We start from the raw sequence: 13,262 nt of genomic DNA on the forward strand, positions 1-13,262 counted from the left end.
GTTTTCAACTGTAGGCAGTTGAGCAAATAACAGACTTATGCCATAAATTAGAATGTGACTGAAAAGTTCCTTTGCTAGCAGTTTCATCACCAAGTGAAGTTATAATTATTTCGTACTATGTTTAATACCTGCTAAAGGGTTATTTTCGAAAGGTACTATTAATCTGACAAGCTTCATCAGTCCTAATTTATTGAATAAGACTGTATGACATTCAGATCTATGTTTGGGCTTAATCTTGGCACATAAAAAGGAAAAGCCTTCCAGTACACAGAGAGCAGGACTACTAGTTCCACCACTAAGAATAGATTGGGTTTTGAGCCATTACTGTGATGTAATTCTTAAAGAAGTTAAACGGAGTCAAAGCCAGCTGGTATAATTCTCGTCACAATACCTGAAATCTGCACCTAAATAAGACACACTTGTCGGTAAGTTCGGTCATGTTAGTTTAATTGCAGTGTTAATATGAAAGGCATGTGTGGCGTAAGAAAACTGTCAAAAAGGTGAGTAAATGATTCTAACATTCCTATAAATGATAACATATTTGAATCAACAAGATGTAAGAAAGTTATGATTGATTTTGTGTTTCCAGTAGCCAAAAAATATTGTTAAAAAGTGAAAGTGTTGCCAGTTTTGCTTAGATAGTCACACAATTAGGGTCTGTCTTTAGAAACAGGAGTTTGATATGTTACCGACTGACCTTTAGTCTATTTTTATAGAGAACACTTTTATTAGAACGATCGTAATTTGTCCATTAAGCCCTAAAGGTTTATCATATTTTGTGAAATTTCAAAGTTAATTTCCAGCACATAAAGGTCAAAATCACATTTTGAATCACATTTGTTTTGAACCTTGAAATGATGCTTCATGTCTGAGACTTAATGGCGCTGATTTTACATCACTGATCAGTTAATAATAATATCTTTTAAAATAAGCTTCCTAAGAGTTTTAATGAGCTTCTCCACCAAAATGTGGAAACTGACTTCAATAATCTAATCTGATAGAATTCTGCAGCTGTGTTGCTTGGGATTTCTATATTATATATATAATATTTACAATATTATATATAATAGTGTAATATATATTATATTTAATTCATTATATAATAATACTATTATATGAACCCTAATATAGTAATATTAGTAATAATAATAATAATATAAACAACTTAAATTTTCTTCTAAAATCTTTTTGGATTGTGGGAGGAAACTGGAACACCTGGAGAGAAACTGCAAACAGGAAATTAACTTTTGATATTTATTCACTTTTTTTCTTTTTTTACTCACACCTAAGGAGAATTTAGAGAAATCAATTAACAAAACAGTCATGATTTTAGACTGTGGCAGGAAGCCAGGAGCCCGGAGAGAACCTACAAATAAGAAACTGGTGAAAACCTTTTTACCAGTTGTAAAAGCTGCCAATGCTTAACTTTAGAATTTCAACAAAAAACAAGTAAACAGAAAAAAAACGATGGCACAACAGAAAAGTGTGAAAATACCAGCAAAGTAAAGAACAAACATTTAAATATCTTACAACACATATTCAAGAAAAAGAAAATCATTGGTAAATATTTATCCCAAAAATATTTTCAACTGTTTCTAAAAACATTCCTAGCATTTAACAAAACAATCAGTTGTTTTTTGGTAATCAGTTAATGTTTTTTGGTGTCTAGTTGTATGAACCATTTCATAAACCTCCAGATTAAGTTACAGTGTGCCGTTACCTAGCAACTTAAGCTGACCTCCAGGACATTTAGTCAGCTGGTTTAACTGCTGTATGCACTGTACAATGGCTGCTGAAAAAGACAAGTGTTTTGTTGTTCACTCACCATTCAGAAACTCCTTGCTGCATTTTTGGTTGTGCAGGAGGCTCCACTTCTGCTTTTCAAAGATGTATGGTGCTATAATTGCGTATCTACTTGCAGCTATTTTCACGTACAAGCAGCAGCTTACTTGGATTTAAAGTGACAAGAGGTCCTACAGTTCATTCTGAAAAGAGATCAAAATAGGCAGAACTGAAGACTTTTCAGACTTTTGATTTTGTGCAAAAAATTGTATGAACATGAAAACTGTTTTCTTTCAGTTTCAGACAGCATGTCGGCCCAGATCAGACTGAGGCTGCTCCCCAGCGCCGTGTGTTTTTTTGACGAGCCCGTCCAGGTGAAGGTGGCCGGACTGAGGTCCAACCAGCTGGTCACCTTGAGAGCCAGATCCATCGATGAGAAAGGAGTGGTGTTCAATTCCTCGGCCAGCTACCGCGCCGACGGTAGAGGGGAGATTGACCTGAACAGAGACGCCTCGCTCAGTGGGAGCTACGTCGGGGTGGAACCCATGGGTCTGCTGTGGTCACTGAAGGCAGATACCTTGCACAAATATTTCTATAAGGACAAAGCATTGGAACCTTTCATGGTGAACTTCTCTGTGCATGAGGAGGAGGAGGGCGGGATCCTGGCCGAGGCGACCAATGAGAGGTGTCTTATGGGAGATGGAGTCAGGCGAGTTCCTGTCGAAGTGGGCAACAGTCAAGGAGTCCTGTTTACCCCGCCAGGTATTAATGACGCCCTCATTAACTATTTTAATTAACATTATCCATCAGAACCTAAATAGTTTTTTTCATATTTTCTCTGCAAACGTTCTATGAGGAACTTAAAGTATGCTGAGTTAACAAATGCACCAAAGGTCAATTTAAAAATGTCTCTGAGCTGCAAACCTTAAGTTTTAAAGAGAACCTATTATGCAAAGTTTACATTTTGCATGCATCCAGTCTTTGGCAGTAAATTAATGTTTTTTGGTGTCTAAAAAATTTGCCATTTAAAAAACATTTTGAATGTAACGTCACAAATCGTCAGGCACTTCCTGTGATCAAGCAACCCCAGCAAAGCACAGCCTGTTACCTAGCAACCCCAGCTGAGCTCCAGCATGTTTAGTCAGCTGGTTTTACTGCTGTATGCACTGTACAATGGCTGCTGGAAATATGATTGTTTTATTGTTTACCATACAGAAACCCCTTGTCTTGTTGATTATGCAGGAGGCTCCACTTCTGCTTGTGCATCTGTTTGCAACCATTTTCACATGCAAGTGTAAATGCTGAGCTGGGGGTCGGGGCCAGCAGCAACTTCTTTGGATTTAAAGTGACAATAGGCCCTAAAACTGCTCAAAATAGGCAGAAATGGGTAGCATGAAGTCTCATTAATGAAGAATTATTTTGTGCAAAAAATGCAATGAACATGTTTTGCGTAGCCCATAGACCTACCATAACATGTTTAAGGAAGCATAATAAATCACCTTTAACAGGTAAACAAATTTTTACATTTTAATAAATGAGTATTTAACATCCTTTTGTTTTCTTTTTGCTCAAAGGAGAGGGTCCGTTTCCTGCTGTGTTGGATCTGGGCACCTTAATGTCAGAGAAAAGGGCCTCTCTGCTGGCCAATAAAGGCTTTATAGTTCTTGCTTTACCTATATTCATTGGCAAACCCAAACTAGAAAGGATGAATCTGGACGATTCGAAGAAGCAGTGAAGTTTCTACAAAATCAGCCAAAGGTGACGAGACACATCCAGTTTCCTAGTTTCCATAAAATGACTTTATGTTAAAGAAACAAACTAATAAATTGAAAAACGTGCAACATCTCATCCTGTCTCCTGTATTCTGGGAGCAGGTTATAGAAAACATAACTTCTATATTCAATGGCGTGTCGGCCCAGGTCAGATCTTTCAGGTAACAACCTTAAAGATGTTTAACACACTATAGAATACATTTATTTTTTGTTGCTGAATAAACTCTCATTAAAAAATGTACAATCGATTCCTCTATATTCAATCCATTTTCCAGACTTTTTATCCATTCACCCATCCATCCATTTATTCTTTTTTTGTTCAACTATTTATTTATTTTTTCTTTCTCTGTAAATATTCATATTGTATATAATATCCATTCTTAAGGTTCTTTGGATACTGAAATCAACTGGTAATTAATCCTAACCCTAAAAAAAGAGAAGGAGTGGGATTAAATAAGGTTCGAGCCTTTCAGACATGGTTTGTTATGACGCTTAGTTTTTATTTGAGTATTTTGGTTGTTGTTTACTTTGTTTTAGTCATTTTATTTTGTTTCTGTTGTTTTTCTCATGTCCAAAATAAATAAAACATTCTATTGTCTATCTGCTATAAACTCATAGTGAAGTCTCAGGTAACTCAAAACTATATAAATCTCTGCCAGATTTAGATTTAAAGTAATCTTTAATCTGAGCAGGGTCTAAATCTTTTATTTTGGTTAAATGTAAATAATAAGAGAAACTATGCCTTCCAGAATAATACATTTTTAATAGTTTTATTACATATTTTGTCAAAAGTCTGTCTCATTTCATAATTCATTTTTATTCCTAATCAAATGAATTTGGATTCTAGGGTATACTTTAGATAAAATATGCTTAGAAAAGGAAAAATTTCACAAAAAACCCTGTAATTAATTATCTCAAACTGTCTAACTTTGAGATCAAACAACCAAATATTTTAAAATGCTCTTTAAAATAAGCAATCACATTTTCATTTAATGTACCGTATTTTCCGCACTATAAGATGCACCTAAAAACCTTCAATTTTCTCAAAAGCCGACAGCGTGCCTTATAATCCGGTGCGCCTTATATATGGACCAATATTGAGCCACAGCAGGTCTCGCAACTACGGTAAGCAGCCGCCGACTTCATTTTCCCCCGTAGAAGAAGAAGCGCGCGGTGCACGCTGGGTTTTGTGTAAAGACCCCAAAGGTCAAGGTGATCAGTCAGGCAGTAGAACACGGGAACAGAGCAGCAGCGAGAGAATTTAACATGAACGAATCAATGGTGCGGAAGTGGATATATATTGTGATTGCACTAACGTTTGATTTACCGTAACAGTATCAGACTGTTTTTTATGTCTGATAAAAATTATTGAATCGATGAAAAGTTCCCCTCCACTATATGTTATACCTTGCTGTTATTTAAAGATAAACTGTCACGAAAATACCACGTCACTGACTTTACCTCGGGGAAAATAATAAAACAGCTGTTTATTCATTTTGGGAATGAACGGAGTTTTCAGAACGCTGGTTTGTAATCTATTAATAAAGTTTGACTGAAATATCTGACTATTTTCTTGACATTCCCTTTATCACAGTTCCATCTAATGGATGCATAACGTAACCCCAGCCTCTACTGTAGCGTCTATTCTATGCGCCTTACAGTGCGGAAAATACGGTAGTTAGGTTTTTTTTTCTAACTGTTAAAGTGTATATTTGAATAATCCTTTCATACCTGAACTGTCTGTTTTGATCATTATTTTTTAATTTCATGTTATTCACAGGTGAGCAGTAAAGGAGTTGGGGTAATATCCCGATCTAAGGGGGGTGACATCGTGCTTTCCCTCGCTGCTTTTGTGCCCGGAGTTGAAGCTGTGGTCTGGATCAACGGCTGCTCCGCTAATGTAGCCTTACCCCTGTATTATAAGAATAGACAGATTCTCTCAGCATTGAAGTTTGACATGAACAAAATGATTTCCACCGAGTCGGGAGCCTTTTTCATTAAATATTCCATGCATGATCCTCTGACGGAGGAAAACAAGGCATCCCTGGTGCCTATTGAACGAGCAAGCGGACGATTCCTGTTTGTAGCTTCAGAGGACGACTTCAACTGGGACAGCAAGGCCTACATGGATGAGATGATGGACAGACTAAAGCATCATGGGAAGGAGAACTTTGAGAGTGTGAGCTACCCTGGAGCCAGACATTATTTAGAGCCCCCGTTTGGACCGTACTGCCACTCCAGCTTCCATGGGTTCGTAGGTATTCCGGTCCTGTGGGGGGGGGGAGCCTCGGACCCACGCTGCTGCTGAAGTCCATCTATGGAGGAAGATCCAGGAGTTCTTCAGAACTCACTTAGACTGTGACAAAACTCAAACTAAATCCAAGTTATAGTGCTGCTGTCCTTCAATCAAAAACCAGCCAAGATGTCTAAGAGAGAGTTTTGGGCTGAAAGGAAGCCGTTACTCCAAAAAACAAAACAAAACAAAAAAAAGCTAGAGTACAGTTTGAAAATCCGCTATTAAAGCAAACCTTAACTCAATCTATATAAACTCATGTTTTTGAAAGTAGTTTTATTTTTTTTTAACAACACTATTGTTATGCCATTTAGCAAATAGAAATATTTCAGTTGTAATAATGGGAGCCAGTCGCTTGACCCACATACAGAACACACTCAGAAAAATCAGATGAATAAAGTTTATTTTGAACAAATACTACATGAGTTGAATGTGTGGTTCTTGTCCTAGAACTGATGGAGAACTGAAGGCAGTGGAGATGAGAGGCAAGTGGACAGTTTTGAAACAAAGAAATGATGATAGTTAAAGTGCTTACTGCTCTAGTTGAGATTCTCCACCAGAGAGTAAGGTCACTGGAGCTAGGTTCCCTTGTGGGGGAGAAGAGGAATGGTCCAAGTTCAGATGATCGGAGAAGTAATGTGATTCCTGGAAGCTGTGGGTTGATGTTTTCATTGGAGAGCGGACAAGTAACAGCAAAGGTAGTGGAAAGAGGAGCGGTTCGTCGCCAGTCATGGAATGAGGTACTAGCAGGGGCGATTCTAGGATCTGACTATTAGGGGTGCTTAGCCCCCAGTAAGGCTAAGACCCATGAAAAGATACTCGTTGGTGCGGTTTTCTAAATCTAACTGCTTATTTACACACATTCACAAACAAAATTAAGAGACATGTTGTCAGTAATTCATAGAATAAACAATATTCATTTTACTCAAACATACACCTATAAAGAGTAAAATCAAAGAAACTTTAAATAGTTTCCAGAGGTGTATAAACTCAGTTTGAAACAGAATCTCAAACATGAGTCCTTAACTTGAACTTTATTTGAAAATCATACTTAGAAATTGTATTACCCTTATTTTTATCTGAACGTTATGGCTGTTGGCCTTTTTTACAAGAATGAATGTCCATCTATGGAAAAGTAGACATTATGAGTCAGGGTTTTATTATTTCAATTCACAGTTCATGAAGTGGGCCTATTATAGTTTCAGTACCAAACACCTTTCTATTCACAAAAAACAGCCTAACATTCTGTGCTGTTCTTTAGTTTGACATTATTTAAGTGACTCCAGGGAGATTTGGGAAATTAATTACAAACCACCACAACAGTCACTAATAAAACTTCAAAAAAGACCAACAAGACTAATTAACAAGACTAAGTACTGGGATCAGACTAACCCAATATTAATCCAAATATTTTGCACTGAGGTACAAAATACTCTTCAAATAAATAAAGCCATTACTGTCCAATATATTTATGAATTTCCATTCAAAAATATAAAATAATTCTAAATTAACTACTGCATTGTCATTTAAAATTGCCCATTGCAATTGTATAATGGTCTATACTGTTTTTTTTGGAGGCTGGTTCTACACCAAATTTACTAGAGGCCACTGGGAAGCAGAGAATCTTCTTGGAAAACTTTCAGTCGTGAAAGTGAATAACTCTAGTAATACAGTGGGTTGCAGCCAAGTCACCTCGAGAGAAAATCCTATGAGGAGACCAAAAGGTAAGTGCAGATCAAAAAAAAATTGAAAGAACTCATAGACTGAACTCAGAGAGGTGCAGAATACCATAACGGGCAAACACTCAGGCACTGGAGGACTGGTGATCGGCTCCTCTTATACTCTGGCTGAGGAAGCCGATTGGGACAAATGTAAAGTCATTTGTTCAACTTTTATTGTTTTAAAATTTGCTATGAATTGAATTTATTTGACAGTTGAGTTGAGTTGCGAAGTCATGGGGCGGCCTAGGCTGAAACTGAACTGAACTCAAAAATTCAAGCATCAAACCAATCAGTGATGAGCACTGAAAGGGTAATTACTAAGGTAAACAGCTGGTGACGCGAGGATCAGTTTCACCACCAGGGGGCGACAAAGGACATCTGCAACCCTGGCAGTGGAACGAGAAAACCCGCAAAAAATGATTTCAAAACAGAAAATTAAGATAAAGCTCTGAGAAACATGTAACTATGTGTTACATGTAACTAAATGTTACATAATGCAGTTACATGATAAAAACTACGTGTTACATCATGTAGTGATGAAACACTACATTCCCCTCATTTTTTTAAGCAAACAGTGCACAGTTCAGTTTACTGAGGAGGGCCAAAAGGGCCACAAATCAGTGAATACATTAAAGAGTGACTTTAAAGTGCCTTGAATTGTTTAAATTAATAATGATTCATTTAAAAAAAATAGTATTTAGAAAAATATGCTCTTTAGTTATAAGAAAATGGCAAATAAATAATTTTTTGTTCCCTTTTGCAGCAGATTATGAATTTATTTTATCTGTCAACCATCAAAGTCGGTGGGCGAGACTAACACTGCTGTAGCTGACACGATTTTTCTGAACTAGACTTATTAGGAAGTTTAACCAATCAGATGCTTACGTTTGGTGAGAAATTCCTTATTGGTATACTCCTGCACAGTGTCATGACATACTATCACAACATGGTTACGGTTTTAACAAATGTATAAAAATATGTTAGATACTCTACAGTTTGTAAAGTATCTAGAAATTTTACTCAGGGAAGTGTAACGATAATAAGGTCAAGTAAAAGCATAGGCGTAACTTCCTGAAGGACTGGGTGGACATGTCCCCACCAGGGCCGTGCAGAGACCTTTGGAGGGGCAGGGGCTCAAAATTAAAAAGGGGCACAATGATCAACAGCTTAAAACACCCCACAACAACATAGCAACAACGCATATTAATCGAGAATTTAATTGGATCATAATATATCATTGTCATCACATGGGGACAATGCAGAGCAAATGTTATGAAGTTATGAAATAAGCAAAATCGCTGCTATTTTACTAAATAAGCACTAATAATATCTGACTGTTGAACCTCTACAACAACTTGGCTGCAGACTGCTCTATAGATCAATAAAGCTCAAAGGTGTTAGCGTTACGTCATGTTTTGATGTTAGCACCTCGGAGATCTAGAATTATAAGGTTGAGAGACATCAAGGCAAAGAAAACTCAGTAGCTGCTGGTCAGGCCCTCCAGACATTCAGGGGCCCCTATAAATGGTTGAATTGTAACACAGATCATAGATCTAAACCTGTAGCATTTATTTATTGAGAATGACAATGTTATTAAATTTTATTTAATGCATCCAGCTGAGAAAAAAATAGTATATTTAGGATTTAATTAGGAAGTTTACTTTATAAAGTATAAAGAATCATCTTGATAGTTTGATTCTTGTGTTACCATGGCTACAATGTGGTGTAATCTTTGTGTTTGTTGTAATCTCTGCTGGGTTTGTTCACAAAAACCTCACAGCAAATAATAACCAATAATCAGTGATTGATTTTAAACTCGGCCAATTAACCTGGACTCCCTATCATAGACTTCACTAAATCTGTATTTAAACACGATTAGAGATGCTGAGGTTCTTAGTAGGAGGGGGCCGAGGGGCTAAATCATGATTCTGTCTAAGACCCCATATTATCTGGTGATTCCTGGTTTACCTTTAAGATTTCAGTTTGGTGTATAAAAGGCATTATTAAAAAAGAAACTAAAATATCACACCAGCATTCTATTCTTTGTGAAAATTACTTTTACAGTCTGGTTTACAATTTTACATTGTAGATATAAATATCAGCAAAATTTGTAATTTTGGCCGATTAGTACCGTTAATTTTAGGGTAATTAACTGCTGGCAATATTACAATATTTTTCTATGAATTTTACAATTACTTATATTTTTACAACATATTTCTGTGTTTTCAACATTTCATGACTGTCAAAATCACTTGAAATATATGTTTATTGAGTTAAGGTAATTCCATGTACAGAACAGACCAAAAGTTTGGACACACCTTCCTAATTCAATGGGTTTTCTTTATTTTCATGACTATTTATAAGGCAAGAAATCCCACTTATAAACCGGACAGGGCACACCTATGAAGTGAAAACCATTTCAGGTGACTACCTCTTGAAGCTCATCAAGAAAATGCAGAGTGTGTGCAAAGCAGTAATCACAGCAAAAGGTTGCTACTTTGAAGAAACTAGAATATAAGGGGGATTTTCAGTTGTTTTACACTTTTTTGTTTAGTGCAAATTTACACATGTGTTATTCATAGTTTTGATGCCTTCAGTGTGAATCTACAATGTCAATAGTCATGAAAATAAAGGAAACTCATTGAATTAAAAGGTGTGTCCAAACTTTTGGTCTGTACTGTATTTTCTATGATAATGAAATGTTTTGGATATTATGGTCAGTAACTGTTGGAATTTTACAATTTTTTACCATAAATTTACAGAGGTTTTTTTATAGTGTATAACTCAGCAGGTCATAAATTTATGCCGCCAATTCAGGTTCAGCTGTGGAATCAGAATCACATAATTGAAAAATACAAAGTTTGCACTGACAAGGATTCATTTGGTTTATACAGAAGTTATTTATTCTACTTTTGAAATGTTTAATAAAATTTTGATTGTTATAGAATCTCATGATGTTGATGTTTTCAGGAATTGATAACTATGTGATAATTTTTCACAAAAAATATGACTGAATTTTGAAACTGTTTTCAACTGTAGGCAGTTGAGCAAATAACAGACTTATGCCATAAATTAGAATGTGACTGAAAATTTCCTTTGTTAATAATTGACTGACTGTTTAACCGCTACAACAACTTGGCTGCAGACTGCTCTATAGATCAATAAAGCTCAAAGGTGATAGCGTTACGTCATGTTTTGATGTTAGCACCTCTGAGATCTGGAATTATAAGGTTCAGAGACATCAAGGCAAAGAAAACTCAGTAGCTGCTGGTCAGGCCCTCCAGACATTCAGGGGCCCCTATAAATGGTTGAATTGTAACACAGATCATAGATCTAAACCTGTAGCATTTATTTATTGAGAATGACAATGTTATTAAATTTTATTTAATGCATTCAGCTGAGAAAAAATAGTATATTTAGGATTTAATTAGGAAGTTTACTTTGTAAAGTTTAAAGAATCATCTTGATAGTTTGATTCTTGTGTTACCATGGCTACAATATGGTGTAATCTTTGTGTTTGTTGTAATCTCTGCTGGGTTTGTTCACAAAAACCTCACAGCAAATAATAACCAATAATCAGTGATTGATTTTAAACTCGGCCAATTAACCTGGACTCCCTATTATAGACTTCACTAAATCTAAATTATTAACCTTTGTTAATAATTTCATCACCAAGTGAAATTATAATTATTTCATTCTATGTTTAATACCTGCTAAAGGGTTATTTTCGAAAGGTACTATTAATCTGATAGTCCTAATTTATTGAATAAGACTGTATGGCCTTCAGATCCACAGTATGTTTGGACTTATTCTTGGCACATAAAAAGGAAAAGTCTTCCAGTACACAGAGAGCGGGACTACTAGTTCCACCACTAAGAATAGATTGGGTTTTGAACTATTACTGTGATGTAATTCTTAAAGAAGTTAAACGGTGGGCTCCCGTGGTGGCGCAGGGGCAAAGCATGACCCACGTTGAGGCCTTAGTCCTTGTTGCGGTGGTCATAGGTTCGATTCCCGGATTCACACAATTAGGGTCTGTCTTTAGAAATAGGAGTTCGATATGTTACTGACTGACCTTTAGTCTATTTTTATAGAGAACACTTTTATTAGAACGATCGTAATTTGTCCATAAAGCCCTAAAGGTTTATCATATTTTGTCAAATTTCAAAGTTAATTTCCATGCAGCACGTAAAGGTCAAAATTATATTTTCAATCACATTTGTTTTGAACCTTGAAGTTATACTTCATGTCTGAGACTTAATGGCGCTGATTTTATCAAAAAGGACTTTACATCACTGATCAGGTAATAATAATAACAATGATAATAATAATAATATATTTTTAAATAAGCTTAATAAGAGTTTTTAATTAATTTCTCGACCAAAATGTAGAAATTAACCATAACAATATCTCAATATCTCTCACTCTCTGCACTGTAAAAAAAAGTCTGTAAATTTCACGGTAAAAAATGGTAAAATACCAACAGTTTCTGACCGTAATATAAGGAAGAACTTCATTATCGTAGAAAATACATGGAATTACCTTAACTCAATAAGCATATATTTCAAGTGATTTTGACAGACATGAAATGTAGGAAACACAGAAATCTGTTGTAAAAAATCTTAGTAATTGTAAAATTTATAGAAAAATATTGTAATAATGCCAGCAGCTAATTACCCTAAAATTAATTAAGTATTATCCAAAAGCATAAAAATGGTGAAATCAACTTTTATTGAAGTTTCACAAACCCCACACTTGGTTTTAAATATTATGCTATTAGTTGAGAATAATCTGGAGAGTTTTTCATTTTGTTATTGTGTTAAACAGCAGGGTTTACAGTTAATAGAGTTACTGTTATTTGTCAAGTAAACAAAGAATTATCTGGTTTGTCTTTTTGCTTGATCCTGCAGCATCAGCAGCAAGATTCTTTTAACTCTGTTCCTGTAGTTGAGCAGTGGCTCAGGATACTGTGGTGTCCTGAACTCACCACGGTGTAGTCCTAGTGCACTAGCTAAGGCTGCTAACTAGCAGGTGCTAGGGTAGAGTAAGGGTGCATGAACCCCAGTAAGGGTTCATTCATGCACCCTTAAGAGGTGCATGAACCCCCGATAAGGGTTCATGCACCTGGTCCTTATCAGGATGCGGCTTGTCTTTGAAATCAAGTTTCTGCTATTTTTGCGTGTTCAGAAGGAGAAGGAGAAGGAGACATTTTCAGCATCACAGGTGAGCTCCTTTCATGGTTTTAATTGAAGTTAGCTAACTTTAACCAACTGATAAAGAAATGTTTCACTGCAATTTCTGAGCCACAATGTTTATGTACATGCATTGCAGCTATACATTTTTGCTGTATGGAACATTTAATGCTAATTTTCCCAGACTCAACACTTCCATTAATGTTTCTGTAGGAACGACTGTATGGATATATTTAGATGCTTCAGATATTATTTCAGGTCTACTTTAGACTGCGTATGCTTAAAGTTATTGTTAATGGCGGTTTGGTTCAGTAATTCATTTTAATTACTTTGAGTGCAAAATGTTCATGCATGCAAGTTAAAACTGTGAAGAACACTGTGAGAAATGCTGCCTGGCAGTCTGCTATGTTGAGCCCTTTAAGGGACGGAGCTTAGTGCACCGGTAACAGGTGAGCAGCATGCAGACGAAGAAGGGGAGAGAAGAAAAAAAGGAGCTGTAGAG

At 36.0% G+C, this 13,262-nt stretch overlaps 1 pseudogene; it reads left to right on the forward strand.

The window, feature by feature from the left end:
• The first annotated feature begins 334 nt into the window (after window positions 1–334).
• Window positions 335–6,265, forward strand: LOC116722292 (acyl-coenzyme A thioesterase 2, mitochondrial-like; annotated as a pseudogene).
• Window positions 6,266–13,262: the final 6,997 nt, after the last annotated feature.

This window comes from Xiphophorus hellerii, chromosome 6 (genome assembly GCF_003331165.1).
Source record: "Xiphophorus hellerii strain 12219 chromosome 6, Xiphophorus_hellerii-4.1, whole genome shotgun sequence".
NCBI classification, from domain to species: domain Eukaryota; kingdom Metazoa; phylum Chordata; class Actinopteri; order Cyprinodontiformes; family Poeciliidae; genus Xiphophorus; species Xiphophorus hellerii.